We start from the raw sequence: 14,213 nt of genomic DNA, 5'->3' as shown, positions 1-14,213 counted from the left end.
TACTTGTTTAATGCATGCAACTTGTTTGCAGCTGTGTAGAGCATCACATCCACACCTGGAGGCAAATCACTCAATGCCCTTTCATTTTTTCCTAGTATTGTCTCTTTTAGTACTCTTGTTCCACTTTTTTGTATTTTAAGAACTCTTGCCCCACCTGCTTTTTCTAGAGAATGGAGGAAATGGTGATGAACAGAGTTCACTTACAGTGTTTGGTAGAGATTTATGATCCTTCTTCTCATTTCTGCCATAATTCTCTGTGAGTAAAATCAATGATACTTTCTCTCTTGGCAGAAGAATCTCACATGTGATATATGGAAATTATTGTCTCAGTGTATGTGATCTGAACTCTAACAATTTCATTTCCTTCTCCTTGCCTCTCTGTTTCCAAGCTAACTTCTCCTTAACTGGTTGGTACTGTTCAGTTGCAGTCAAAGCAACTCTTCTCACATTGTATTTAACTTTGAAGGTCAATGCTCCCTATTCCACCACCCATCTTCCATTTCACATCTGTAAGGGCTTCTCTATATGCTTTTCCAGTCAGTCCAGAAAAAGGAATCACTTCACCCTACAAATCTTATGAGGATGGCATGTTGGCTTTAATACAAAGTTACTGGGTAAAATTTGTTTTCCATCTTCACACATGACAATTAGAATTGTGTTTTAAAAAAGGAATAGTAAGTAAAAAAGTAGCTACAATTCAATAACATGAGACAAGATAGAAATATATGGAAAACCTATAGTTAATATCCTTGGAACAATAACATAACAGCATTGTAGTGACAGAGATTTCTGATTTTAGGGAAGTTATGATTAAGCTTTATTTTAGTTCAACTAAAACAGTATTGCAGACTTGAGGAAAGTGTGTGGTGGAACTGAGGTCCTCCTCCTCCTCAATGTACTTAGTGCCTTGTACACACTTACTTAGGTAAAGTATCCCAGGGATCAGTGCTAAGGGAAATATTGGCTAACATCTTCATTAGTTATCTAGATGTTTTGAGAGCGTGCACCCTTCACAAGTTTGCAGATGATACAAAACTGGGACAAGGTCGTTACTCTAACAGTCAGGTATGCTGCCATTCAGAGGGATCTGGACAGGGAATTGGACTGTGAGGAATGTCATGACATTCAACAAGGGGAAATGCAAAGGTTTGCACCTGGTGAGGAATAATCCCAGGCATCAGAAGGATCTGGGCATCCTCAGCATCACTGAGATGACCATGATCCAGAGATGTGCCTTTGTGACCAAAGACAGTCAGCAGCCTCCTGGGCTGCATTAGACACAGCATAGGCAGCCGGCTGAGGAGAGGGACTCTCCAGCACTGGTGGTTCCAGCAATTGCAATGCTGGGTCAGCTCTGGGCTCCTCAGGGGTACTGGCATGAGTCCAGCAAAGGCCAAGAAAGTGATGAAGGGGCTGGAAAATCTGAGAAGATATTCAGAGACCTGGGACTTCTTAGACTCAAGAGGAAAATTTTAGGGGAAACTCACCAATGTGTAGATTGCCTGGTAGAAGAGAGTGCCAGATTCTGTTCAGTGATGCCCAGTAACAGGACAAAAGGCAATGGGCACAAATTGAATACACATGAAATTGCACCTGAACACAAGAAAACACTTCTTTTACTAAGAAGTTGACCAAACACAAGAATAGGTTGTCCAAAGGAGTAACTCTACCTTTGAGATATTCAAAACCCAACTGGATGCATGTTGCATGTTGCTGTAGCTAGCTTTACTTGAGGAAGGGTCATACAGGAAATCTCCAGAGGTAACAATTTACCCTCAGTGATTATGTGCCTTTTCATCTGAATTCTTCTGAAATTTCATATTTTTTGTACCTTATCAAGGAAAAGTAATGGAAGTTCCCACACCACCTTACTAATCACAAAATTTCTCCCCCAGATAGGATATAAGGATCTAATACTGAGTTTAATTTTTCAAGGCTGCTACCTTGTAAGCCATTAAACATCTTTGTTTTGTATGAAAGGCAACATTAATTCAATCTGGAGTTTACTTCAAGGAGTCTACTTTCTTAAGTAAATCACTACATCAGAGATTACACTCTCTGTCTAAAGGTTATGATGCTTTACCTGAATGGCATGAGATCTGACTCTGGGAGTTCTGGACACTTCATGCTCCCAAGTGACAGCTCTGCAGCAGGACCATGTGATTCTCCTGTGCTCTAGCCCACATTCTTCAGGAGATGTCCTTCTTCAGGAGATTTCCCTCATGGTCTGTTTGAATTTGCCTTGGACTCAGCTGATGGCAGTAGGTCCCACCTGCTGTTGAGTCTACATGTTCTACCTTCACTACCATTATATTGATACCCAAAGCTTTCATGATATTTATCAAAAAAGGGAAGCAGAAGGGTGATAATGAAGAATTTTAGTATAGAAGTGTTCTGCAGAAAATTAAATAATTTCTGTTACCCAAAGTAAACACAAAAACATAAACAAATACAAAAGGCAGCACAAATTATCTTCACTCTACCAACAAGCTAAGTGTAAGTAGGGATGTGTTTTTTAATTCTTTCACATTTTTCTGTAGGGCTTAATGTCCCTCAGATTAAACAGGTGTGGGTTTTTTTTAGCTATGAGATCTGGAGTAGTTGCTATCAGCATGTGAGGAAAAATACAAAGCACTCTGATCTGAAATAATTGAAAACTGTCTACCTGACTGTACAGGAAATGAGAAAAGCATCAACTTTGAAAAATAATTTTATGATACCCTGGAAAATAAGATGCATGTGTTATTGCTGCTTTATGAAGTACTAGGTAAAATAATCTCTTTTGCATAACCTGTACTAATTTCATGTTGTTTGTTCACACTTCACCTTCAGTGCTGATCTACTGTCATCCACAAAGTCTACTGAAATCATTACCATTACATTAATGCTAAGATTTGAAAGCTCGTCTCATCCAGAAGGTTTAATTGGACAAAATACTGTGCTGTTTATCTCCACCTTTAATCTCTAAATTCAATTCCATGGGAGAAAAGCAAATTTCAGAGAACAGAAGGCAGCAGAGCAGGGCACCCTGGCAGTGTTCCAGCATGGGCATTTGAGGACTGTGGTTGTGCTAGGTGCCTGCAAAGCCACTTACACTCTCCCTATAATCTGTGAATCTTTCTTTGACTTCAGCAACTCAGTTTTAGATAGAATACTCACTCTCTTAACTACTGTTAAAAGCAATTCAGACAATTAAAATAGCTGGGAACAAAGATTTAGTACCATTTGAACTCATGGAAAACAGAATTGCTTCATAAGTCCTCTGTAGCAAGACATGGTCACTCCAACACCTGCTCTAAGTTATCAAATCAGTGATCTATATTTGCTGCCACTTTTCCTGCCTGAAAAGTTTACAGCGACAGAATGACCAGCTAAGGCTCTAGATGAGCCTTTAAGAAATTAGTTTAGGATTTACTGCAATATGAGTAAGTTATAAAGCAAACTAGTATTATTATAAAGGCACTAGTATTTGGATTCAAAATGCATGAAACCACTGCTTTTTCTGCTGATCCTACTCACTTTTTTGTCTGTCTTTCCCACTTCCACCACAGAGCTCACCAAAAGTCACTAGAGATTGGCAGGTCTCTCCTTGCTTATGTGGCCAACTTCCTACATGAAATCAGTTACTTAACTGCCCTCTCTATAAAAAGATATGTTGGGGAGCAGAGGAAAATGCTTTGTTTTAACAGAACACTAAAAATATGGGGTTCAATTCACCTTTGTGATTTGATAATTTTTACCACACACATCATTAATAAATCCTTCATGCAAATTTTCCTCAAATAGTATTTTACTGCTATTATTTATTTTCTTCCCCATGTTTAAATTAAATTGCTGCAAATTTATATGTTCAAAGCTGAAGAAAATGCACAGAGAGGACTTCTGAATTTGCCATTGGGTCTCAGGAAATAGAGTCTGGTTCCATGGCAATAGAAATGCAGGACCCTGGGTTATGAGCAAGCCTCTCTGTGAGGTGAGTATTGACAGAAGGACTCTGCCTCTCAGACAAAGCTATTATATCAAATCCCAATATCTTCACTTTTCAAGGCAAGGGAGATTAAGAGCTGACATTTCAAGACCAAGTCAGAGAACCTACTGATTAAACACTAATCCAAAATGTCCTTTCTCCGTCATAGTCAAGGAGGAGAGTGAGCTATATTAAAAGGACAGTATAATTCTGTTGATTGATTTGCAGAGCTGCTGCATATTTCTCAAGGTTATGACATATGAGTTTGCAGTGAAACATGGAAGTCTAATTTTGGTATGTTCCAACATGAGAACAGAAAATACTACATATTCTGTTCTAGTGATAGCTAGTTAGCTTTGTATGTGTAGATCACTTATGTTGTCACAAATTTTATTCTTGAAATATATCACCCAATCACAGATGTGCTTAAGGAAACCTTGAAGAGAGAATTTGAACCATTGTTAGTCTGATTAGGCTAGTAATTTATTTTCTTAGGGTTGGATGCCGTTTTCCTTTGATGTAAGAGTATCTTCTGACAGATGACTTGGTACACCTAATTCATTCACCATAATTCAGCTCTGAAGTTATTATGGTCAGCACTCAAATAACAGAAACCCAAGGATTAATCAATCTGGGCAAACAGTAAAATTTTTATAACCAGATGCTAAGATGACTCTTTGACTGCACATTCACATATTTGTCAATTTTACGAGAGGATTACAGGCTCATTGCAAAACAGGCACTACTTCAGTGCAGAGTTGTCTCCTGCATTGCATTTTAGCAAAATGCTTGACCAGAATCCTGCATTGTTTGAGGACCTCAAAGATAACAATTACTATAAAACTAAGCAGACCAGTTCAAGATATTTGAAACTGTCCTTTGCAGAAAATCTTATGGAGTATAATTCCCTTACAGAATACTCTTTTCTGTGATTTTACTCAAATCATTACACTTATATTATACTAAGAAAAAATGGTCTTTTCTGATCTCAGCTTAAAACAGAAACCATGGCAATACTTGAATGTTTGAAATATTACCCCTGAAGATTATGTCCATGATTTCTTGCTCTTATTGCATCTCTACTGAAGGAGTGATTGCCCAAAGAGCAGTGATTTGAGCTCCCTCCTTGTCATTAGAGTATTTACATCCAGATCACCTACCTTTCTGTTGGGTGTGTCAAGAACAGGGCTTTGAGAATGGCAGGGAAGGAGTGTAGAAGTACACATGAACACCCCATTCCTCCTTTCATGTTCCTGTTTGGTGTTGGAGATCAGTCAGCTACAGAAGCTGAGCTGGGTAGTGCTGCCAACCTTTTGGCCCTAATACAGTGAAAGCCAAGGGAGAGAGAAACTCAAGGCAAGAACAGAAGTGAAGACATCATGTCTGGTCACTCTGATGAGAAGAGAGATAACAAAGACATTCCTAGTGAAGGAGCTTAACAGAGACATTACTAGCATAAGAAGGATTATCAAGAAATGTGTGTTTCTAAAAGACACCAAGGCAAAAGGGGCCAAGTGAAAAATGTTGTACTTACATAATAACCTATAAATGCTATCAAAACTAAGTAATAAACTAGCTTTGCTTTACTAGCATAAGTAAAGTCCATGTCAGTCAATCCTCACAGTTTGGAACATTTTTTTTTTTTTATCTTATACAAACAAATTCAGAATTCATCAGTGTAGCAAGTGAGAAACATGGGCACACAAATAATATACACACATTATATAGCACATCAGTTGCATGTCTCTGTGTTTACTTTTACTGCAAACAATTAATAAATAAATGACTGAAAAAAAATTTCAGATTAAGAATTGAAGCCACATTCAAGTCCCTTACAGGCAAAGTCCCTCCTCACAAGGCTTCACAGCTTCTCTCTTGTGAATCTTGCTGGTGAGTGTAAAGCAACCACACTGAATGGCTCACAACTGGATCTGCCTGGGGTAGTGCAGCAATGAGATCATTTCTTGTAAATTTTTTTGGCTTTTTGGAGCTGAATTTTATTTCTCTACTCCAATGATACAAAGGTACATTGAATTTCTGTCTGCTGGAAAATGCTCCAATTAGTACATCCAACAGCTTTGCCTTAAAATTGTGTGGAAGTGTGATGTGTATCAAAGACGTATGTAAAGGGCTTCTGAGCATGAGAGAGGAGCCCCAGACCCACTTGGCCCAAGAAGAGGAGATAAGGAGAGATAACTGGGGGCCTCAACTGGCATCAGGTCCCTTTGTGTGAAAAAGCAAGACCCTAGATCCCCCACAGACATCTATATAGGGACACCTAAAGTATGGAGATTAATTAAATATTTGTAGATGGAATCTCATTGGTTCAGAAATATGATTTAGTCTTCATTGTATCTTTTTAAAATGCTTTCATAAGAACAGGATATAAATTTTATAAAAATATTATTTGGTTAAAACATGCCACCTCCACATGACAGTACAGAGCCCAATTCTCTGTTACCAAATTCTTCTAGCCTTTGTGGTGAAAAAGAGAAACTGAAACCAATGCTATCCCAATTACATCCTTCTGCTTCTTGCAAAATGTGATTGATTAAACTATACTGGTGTCAACTCCCTGAGGGCTAAATAGCTCTGCTTGCAAAAATCTCTTTAAGCTGCTGCTGCCTTACCCTCTCATTCCCACCTGTGCCTGAGGTAATTTATACTGGCCCAACTAATGGTTGCACTGACTTAAGAAGGGTCACAAAGTGCTGCAAAAATTAGAAACTGAAAGGATCGTGTCTCAAATGATTCTTACTAAAGACTTTTTTCATGCAGATCTCTTCCCCAGATCTCTTCTTACTGAAATGAAGATGCAAATGAAACTACCCCTGTTCCCTTGAACTCCTCTCACATCTCAGCTGGTTTGGAAAGGGTGACACCTGTTACTTTGCTTCTACACCACCATGGGATTTCACCCCCAAAGTCTCCCATTTGAGCAGTAACCAAATATAATCTCTGTTTCAACTATGTGATGCTATGAGAGATCACAGTCTGACAGAGGGTCTCTGGCTTGAGAAAAAAGGCTAGATACGGTGAAGTTTTTCTTCTTACTCACATCTGTCACTTTTATCTCAATCTGTGAGTGAATGTCTTGCTTTCACCAACTGTAAACTTCAAGATTTCAGCTTTTGCTTTGCAAGACCTTCAACTGAAGCCACAGATAAGGTGCAACATAGACATGCTGATTATCATCTCTTCCCCCAGACAACAGTGGAGGTATTGACAGTGCAGAAAATGTTCCTTTTTTTTTTTTTTTTTTTTGGCCTCTTTACATTTCAAAAAGTGGGAACTTTTCATATCAAACACTTCCTGAAAAGGCAATCTGGTTTTGAAGAGAGCAAAGCCCTACCCCTGTGCTATCCAGTGCTATGAGATCAACCAAAGATAAGCAGGCATTCTGCAGTTCAGAGTGAGTTGTGTTGGTTCATCCCATACAGAGGGGGCTTTAAATTGCTTTCTTAAAGAGCCTTCCAGCATGAGGGAAGGCAAAGATAAGAGATACATAACATGAATGCATTATATGTTCTTAAGTGAAAAAAAAAAAAAAAAAAAAAAAAAAAAAAAAAAAAAAATCCAACAGTCAGGCACATGCTTTGCCTATTAAGAGCATCTCTTAAAGAGCTGCTTTTTTAGGGCTCAGCCAAGGGCCCTTTGCAATAGCTGTACTATTCCTGGGTGCTGACTAAACAGAGCTGGAATTTATAACTATGCTAAATTTTTAATATTTAGAGGTTAACAGACAGGATATAAAAGAACTTTAGAAGCAGAAAGAGTCCTTTGTGTCTCCTTCAGTCTTTATTTTGTCTGCTTCTCAGCCCCATGCTGTAAATAGGTGGTCTGAGAGAATTTCAGTAGTTAACTGGGCAATGGCTGTGAGTGAATAGATGGATTCAGATTTTGTGCAGATCTGCAGTGGTATCTGGGTTTCACCATTTTCATTGGCCACAGAGAAGCAAAGAAGGGCCATGTCTGAGCAATACTTTTAGGGGAGATAACATTTCCCACACAAGCACTAAAAGCAACCACTTCAGTCTTCTCCCTTTCTCTACATGTAAAGCCTTTTTTAATCAATTCATTTGATTAAACAGAAGGAGAGTGCAAACTCATCAAATATATCTGCAATATATGAGGGTGCAGCTCTCCTAACTTATGAGAAATTGCATCTTTCTCCAGTGAAGATAGATTTGGCTTCAGGTTTGCCCAGAATACATTTTCCTTTATAATTTTATTCCATTTAATCAGAGTAGTGGGTTGAGTGGTACAGAAGAAACATTAAAACATTCTCAAAAATGTAGAGAAGATGGTAGTAAGTGTGCCAAAGTGATTATGTTTTCTCTTGTCCTCCAAATGTGGTATTTGCCATCCTCCCTCCCAGAATGATTATGGAGTGGTCATAGCTGCAAACAGTTAAAGTAGACTGTAAACACAGGTCAGAAAGGACACCTGAATATTAAGACTGATCATCTCTAGCAGTAATGCTTGATTTTATAGCTTTCTATACCTTTGTCTGCAAAGTATTTATTAACGGAGAGCCCCCACCCCCCCCCACCCCCCCCCATCCGAGGAGTTACACTTTCTGCATCAGAAATTATCCACTTTGGATGCATATCCATTGTTTTTAGTCTAAAGCATTTGCAACTTCCTCTCCTCCAATAAAAATGGCATCTTTGAACCCAGTAATAATCTGTATTGAATTCCTTATCTTTTTAAAGTTGTATTTTTCACAGAAAGGGCAAGAGGAGAAATATGACATACTGCTAATTTTCTCTTGAGCCATGTCTGTAATGTACTCCGTGGGATCCTGTTACTTTAGGCAGCCACTCACGATTGAGGGATTGCAGCATGTCACCTTTAATTGGCATATCATAAAATAGTTTTTAAAGGATTGAACATTAAGGGATTTAAATCTCTTTAATGCTCCTGGATAGCAATCTCTCAAGGTTCATACTGAGGCCAGACCCTCATAATAAATAGAAAGAAGGCAAAAAAGCAATAACACAAATTAATGACATGGATTGTAGAAAAAGTTTTGAAACAGTTGAAATAAGATCTCTGTGAGTTCTGAGGTTCCAAATAAGCCACAGCAGTAAGTGGGTGGAAGGAGAAGGAATTTCTACTCTTCCACCACGCTGAGTTAAAGTCATTTACTGCACTCCAAGGAAAAGATCTTCTATATTTCAGTACAGGCAGATCCAGATGTGTGAAATCAAACCTACACAAAGGAAGAACCCAATCCAACAATCAAATTTACATAGACTGAGGTACAGCAATATGAAAACCCTGAAACTGCAGTAACGAGGATACTCCTGAGGAAATGAGAGTATCACCATCAGAGATGGTAATACGTAAGATCTCTAAGGCACTCAGGTACACAATGCAATGTGAGATAGCTAGGAAGATATCATAGCTGTCTTTTCCTAAATATCCATAATAACCATGTCATTTCTAGAGATCTGTAGGTATCTAAGAAATGTACATAGAGATAGGTATTAGAAAAAGTGGTCATTTTAACTAACTCTATAATTTCCCTGGCAAATTCTTTGCAAGGTAAAATCAAGACCCAAGATTTTTATCTACCTGAGTTTGCTCAATATTCAATTATTTGAAAGATTATGTAGGCATTGTGTGTCATTAATGAACAGTTTCAAAAAATTAAAAGCTCTGTCAAAAATTGCATCCATAAACTTAACAACACATATTTGGACTTCAGTGCACTAGGTATGGTAGGAGAAAGATGCTTTTGATAGCACACTTCTTCTGTCACCACAGAGTCAGTCAAATAGACTCTTATCAGAATAAATTTTTGTTTGTATCTAAAATAAACTACTATTATACAAATCTGGTTTTATGCTATTAAATCCTAGCACAGTTGATAATGGTGGTGGTTTTGTTTTGTTTTTAATTGAGATTTACTTTAAGAGTGTTTTGGTAGGTTTTAATATCTGACCTAAGTATATTTTCATTAGTTTGCAGCCATTACTGTTATGCAAAGTACTTGAGTGCATGTATTTGTAAGTACCCTTGTAAATTTGCATAATACATAAGTACCAAAAATTTTCCATAATAAATTATAGTCCTTGGAGCAGCAAATTCATTCTTGATTATATAAAGCATTTTTCCTCATTCTATCTGAATTATTCCAGTGACTTAACAACCTCTTTCTGCCTATGTTAAAAGGATAAACAAGTATGTCACTTGTAATTACTATAATCTTTCTGTCCAAAATCTCAGTCACAGCTGATTGAAGTTTTAGAAACTTCAAATGCAAAAAAATGCCTCCAATTTCATATTACTTACCCATAAAATGTAATTGCCAAGTTGCTCTCAACATCCTACAGCTAAAGAAATTGACAGTGCTTCCTTTTCACAGGCCCTTCCCCAATTCCAAAAGACAATGTTCATAGAATCACAAAGGAAGTCCTTCTTTTAGGTATTAAATCATTTAAGTGACCCCTTTCCTCAGACCAGGTTTGCATTTAGCAGGTTTCTGGGTGCAGCACCTGGTGTTTATCCAGACCAAGCCCACAGCTGAGAGTGATAAAAGTCAAGGACTCTGACTAATGGTCTGTAGTGACCAAATCAAGGTTGAATCAACCCTTCCAGAATCAATATTTTAAAGTTAGGCTCAACCTACACCAAAGCCAAACTGGGAACTTTTGTCCTGTCCTTCATAAGAATTCATAGAATAAATGATAACATAAATGATTTAGCTGCATACTTTAAGGAAAAAAAAAGTTTCCCCCAGTAATCTGAGCATGTACTCAGTTCACAGCTGAAAATTATTATTCCTTAATCAAAATTAATAGAAACAAAAGACCTTTGAAGGCAACTTGTATACAGATACAAAATTGTATAGATACAAAATTGAAGGACCTTGATCTTTTAAAAGAAAGCTTGAAGGACTGGAAGCACTTTAAAAACAGCCTTGTGAAAGTTTTGAAAATGCCTCAAACAACAAAAAATTCATGACTGCCTGATCAGATATAATCAATGTAGCAAGAAACTCATCAGCCAAGTATGAAGAGGAAGTTGCACCATCTGTACACCAAGGCTAGGAAAAAATGGGAACTACATATAAAAAAATGTAATTTGATAATTGCAGAGAGAAAATCAGGGGGAAATGGCAGGATTAAAGCATACAGAGGATTGAATGTAGCTGACTGTACCAAGCAATAAAATTAGAAACAAATAGGTGACTTTGGGGAGGTGAGTTTTATTAGCACAAGATTGGGATGGCTGAAAGTAAAGAGAAAAGAATCATCTTACTTGAAGCAAAAAATTTGGTATTCTCTCTAATGTTTCCCTATACAGCCATTGTCAAGCTGCCTTTGACCAACCCTAAAACCATTCTTCCTTTCTGTTCAGCCTTATAAGAGATCAAATACACACAGCTCAGCATAAGATTTCAAGGAAAAACTTATTACCAAGGTACAACAAAGGATCTGAAGAAAAGGACAAGGAAAAAATACCTACCAGATGAGAAGCCATAAACAAATTGTAAGGGCAGATGATGCCTAGGGCTTTTGGTATGCTTCAGAGCAGGGAATATTTGTATTTTTGTTCAGCATCTGCCATGATGATTGTCTCTATGGTAAAAATACTACTGTGTACATTAAGGATATCTGATTTTCACTGGGGGAAAATCTATTTACTTATTGAATTAGTTGCAAAAGTAGCATTTCAGAAGTCCCAAATCCATTCACTCACAACGTCTAAGGGTGTACATCTATACTTGGGAGAGACTGAGATACAAAAGCATCTTAAATGGATCCTGCCTTCCAGGAAGATATGTCAGCTTGACTCAAAAAGTCACCCTGGGACTCTCATAAAAACAGGTGTACACATCTCAGTGGAAAATTCCCTAACAGTAAGTCTGACATAAAAGTTATCTTAGAATGTACCTTTCCTATGCTGGGCTAAAATGATCAGCCTGGATCACTGCTCTGTGCATCTGTCCCAGCTCTCAATTTGACATTGCCATGTTTTAACTGCTTTCACAGAGGCATCTCCTGTGAGGCTTTGCTAAGGCCTCCAAAGTTGGGTGTGCACCAGCTTGTTGCAGAAGAGCAGCTGTTGAGGAAAAAAGCCCAGGACATAAGTAGGGGAACAAGGATATTTAGCAGAAATGCCTCAAAATAACATACATGCATGGTTAACAAGATTTACAAAGCTTCCCCAAAAAACAGATACTTGCTTGCATGAGCTCCGCAGCTGTTCTGTCCTGACTGAAGACCCCTGTACATGGAGGAGACAGCAATCCCCAGAGCAGTTAACCTGAGCAGTCAGGCCCTGCTGTGCTGTGAAATGCTGTTCTGCAAGCCCAGCCTGGCCTTTGGGCAGTGCTGTGCCACACAAAGGTCTTGGATGCAGGATAAACTCAGCCAGTTTGCTCTACAGAGGAGCCTGCAGGCACTCTCACTTGGTACCAGGGATTAGGCCATCAGCCTCACCCCATCTTTCTCTGAAAGTATAGCAAGAAATCCCTAAGTCTGACAGTAGAAATTATGACTAGAGCCATTTTCTTGTAAGAAAATTCTATAATAGCTGAAATTATCAAAATGGATCAACCTCTTCCACAGACAAGGTCTGCACTTCATGGATCAGAGGCCCCTTCAACTGCACAAACCAGTCTCTGGCACCTAAAAGGATGTAAGATTATCAATACTACTTTATCCTCCAGTGTTAGTGCTAATAAATGATGCCTTATGGAGTCTGAGTGCCTTTCTTACAAGGATCATAATGGACCACCACCTCCAGGACAGGAAGACTTTTTATTTCTCAAAATGAATAAGACAACCACATCCTTTTTAAAGGACACAGAACAGATAAGCTCTGCCCTTGCCAGCTGCAACCTATACTTAAGAACAGCAATGCGTGAGAGACTTCACATGGATTATTAAGTCAGGGTTCCTCTTTTGTATAATCAGCTCTCTAAAACTTAGTCATATCACCTTAAGCCAAAGATTAAATTCCCTATATATTGAGCAAAGAGGCGATTCAATATGGATGGATAGCAATCTATCCCCTTTTTAAGACAGGTATCCAGAAAAGGCAAAATTAGGCTTCCTCTACAGATGCACTTAGTGTGTCCATAGCAGCCAAGCCTGATCTTCAGCCAGCTTAAATTTATATCTAGCTGTTATGAGTTCAAAGTTAAATGTATTACAAGTTGGAGTCAGAGGAGTCTTTGTACTGACAGAGGAGTTAGAACATGTTGGAAGCAAAATGTTTGCAACATATTAAAGACAAGAAAACTATAGCCATCTGGGTTTTTTTATTAAAAAAAAATCTGATAATACATTTGTCCACCTGGGACCAGGGAGGAAAGGAAGGTCCTGAGCACAGACCTTTGGAAGCTTTATGGACACAGTCACTTGGCTTGAGGAATTTGATGATAAATTCAAGCAAAGCTACCTGAAGGGTTAGGTGTATGTGTGGGTGGGTAGGTGCGTGTGGGTGGGTAGATATATTTCTATACACACACATAAGCATGTGATGGGGCTGGACAAAAAGAAAGGTATTTTTAACCATTTCTGTAATATAATATGTATGTTTAAAATGCTTTGGTTCCATAATTTAGTAACTGAGTTACCTCTCAATAATTTTCTGCTATTTGACATACTCCAAATATAAAGTTATACGCACAAAAACAAACAAACAAACAAACAAACAAAAAAAATAGCAAAAAAAAAAAAACTGATTGTTTCAATCTCCTATTTCAATTAACTGTTGAATCTAAGAATTCAAGAGGAAATAGTTGGATTAAGACTCTGTATTCTCCTAACTTTAAGTGCTTCTATAACTTACCATCTTAGATCAGAATTTCTTAGTGATCTTTGAATGACATCCATCCTTGCTTCTTTTCTTCTGTACTTCCTTCTTGGTTTCAAAGAAATAAATGATAGAAATGTGATAATAAGTGGTCAATTCTTTGCCTGGATATCTCTGTTTTGGCTGGTTTACTGTAGGGCTTATCTTTGTTACAAAATTCTGGAATTCACTAGGCTTTTTCTTCTTGCCCTAGATACTTCTCCCTTACAGGAAATTGAAAAATCCCAGCTCCATCTGCCATGGAAATGGAAACAACAACTTCAGGAATATATGTAAGCATGCCAGTCACATTGCCTGGCCACTTCCCAGGCTACTGGGTACTGTTCAACTTGAACTTGGAGCTACTGCATCCCTGACAGGCTGAAGGTGAGCTGAGCCCAGAATACCTGCTGGAAACCCAGACTGTCACCTC

Source organism: Lonchura striata, chromosome 2 (assembly GCF_046129695.1).
Source record: "Lonchura striata isolate bLonStr1 chromosome 2, bLonStr1.mat, whole genome shotgun sequence".
NCBI classification, from domain to species: Eukaryota; Metazoa; Chordata; class Aves; order Passeriformes; family Estrildidae; genus Lonchura; species Lonchura striata.
The sequence above is the reverse complement of the archived record's forward strand: the minus strand, read 5'-3'. Positions refer to the sequence as shown.